The sequence below is a fragment of the Jaculus jaculus genome, chromosome 17, assembly GCF_020740685.1.
Source record: "Jaculus jaculus isolate mJacJac1 chromosome 17, mJacJac1.mat.Y.cur, whole genome shotgun sequence".
In the NCBI taxonomy this organism is placed as follows: domain Eukaryota; kingdom Metazoa; phylum Chordata; class Mammalia; order Rodentia; family Dipodidae; genus Jaculus; species Jaculus jaculus.
The window spans coordinates 60,108,795-60,110,607 of record NC_059118.1 but is presented as its reverse complement, the minus strand read 5'-3'; the positions used below and the strand labels follow the sequence as shown (position 1 = coordinate 60,110,607).

General features: G+C 38.0%; 1 pseudogene; it reads right to left on the bottom strand.

The window, feature by feature from the left end:
• Positions 1-874: 874 nt before the first annotated feature.
• On the bottom strand, positions 875-1,421 carry LOC123455618 (annotated as a pseudogene).
• Between the last annotated feature and the right edge of the window lie 392 nt (positions 1,422-1,813).

The following is a 1,813-nucleotide window of genomic DNA, read 5'->3' as shown; positions in this document are numbered from 1 at the left end:
GGCTTAGCAGTTAAGGAACTTGTCTGCAAAGCCTAATCACCCAGGTTCAGTTTCCCAGTGCCCACATGAATCCAAATTCATGCAAATAAATATCATTTACGGCAGCTGGAGGCTCTGCAGTGCCCATTCTTTCTATCTTTCCCCTATCTGTCTCTGCTTGCAAATAAATAAAAATATTTTTAAAAACAAATATATAGTATAAAAAGTATATCCATATCTATCTATCTATCTATATTATAAACAAAGATATACTTAAGTAGTACAAATTTTTCTGCAGGCTCCGTGTGTATGAAGTAAATGAATTTCATGTGTAGTCTTGTGTCCCATCCCCAAATATCTCCTCATGCATATGCAAATATTACAAAATTAACAAAACAAGCTAAACAGACTAAAGCTATTGGTTTAGGCATGGTGGTGCATGTCTTTAATCCCCAACTGAGGTAGGAGGATTGCTGTGAGTTCCAGGTAGCCTGGTCTAGAGAAAGAACCTACCTTGAAAAATCAATCAATCAATCACTGTGAAGTCTAGCCAGGCGTGGAGACACATGCCTTTAATCCCAGCACTCGGGAGGCAGAGGTGGGAGGATCGCCAAGAGTTCCAGGCCACCCTGAGACTACACAGTGAATTCCAGGTCAGCCTGAGCTAGAGTGAGACTCTACCTTGGAAAACAAAAACAAAACAAAACAAAAAAGAAAACCACTGTGAAGTCTAGAATACTTCTTGTCCCAGGCATTTTTTTAAAATTTTTAATAAAACAAACTCACATTTATTTTCACACAGTAACAACATAAGGGCCATCAAAACACTATGAACAAATGTTTCAGAATTACACTATCAATAGAAGACACCCCAAAACAATCTTGTGTTCTCATTTTCTCACTTCTCATTTCTACTTGGAAACACTTTGTAGCAGGGTAATATTATCTCCTTTCGACATGATCCGACCCAGTTGTTTCATGACTTTGTTTTAGAATGAATTTCTTCTGCATCATCTAACACGAGGTTCGTGTACTCATCAAAACCAATAATACAACCCTCTATCTGCATATTCCCTTGCTCATAGAGCCACACCTGAATCTGAGATCTCCTTGCTTTGTAGTAGTTTTTCTTCAAATTCCCCAAATCAACCAAACACATCTTCTGACCTGGCTTAAAGTGACTGGCTTTTATATTGCAATGTTTCGGTGTAATCTCCAGTGTTCTATTATCAACACCAACAAAAGTAGTAAGACTCAAATGCCACGATAACGTCCACAGCTAATACTGTGAAATTAATAATTGAGTGCTTGCAAGACAATTCTATGCATGCCTCGAGCTCAGATATTCAGCTTTTAAATATATTTTGCAAGTATCTGAAGATCAAGTTGATGGGCTGCACCATCACCTTCTGCACCTTCTGGCCCTGGCCGTGGTACTCCATGGCAGAACCTGTCACAAAAACCGCACATATCCGCTCACCGCTGAGGAAAGCAACTCCAGAACCTCTTTTTTTTTTTTTAATTTTTCTTTTTAAATTGCAGAGTGACCATCTTTGTGTGATGGACTTTGATTTAACATGAAGGTTGAATTTATATCTAGACTGTTGACTCCAAAACTTACAACTACCAACATTTCTTTCTGTGCCTAAACATTTCTCATGATTTCTCATGTTTTTAAGGCTTTTATATGGGCCCTAGATATAAAATGTCATGTTAGAACTCACGTCCCTTCTTTTTGCTTGGGGTTTTCTCATTAGCAACTTCTTTGGTATTAGGGCTTTGAAAAGAAACTCTAGCCTGAGGTCTTGGTACATTTACTTTTTCTTTTTGTTTA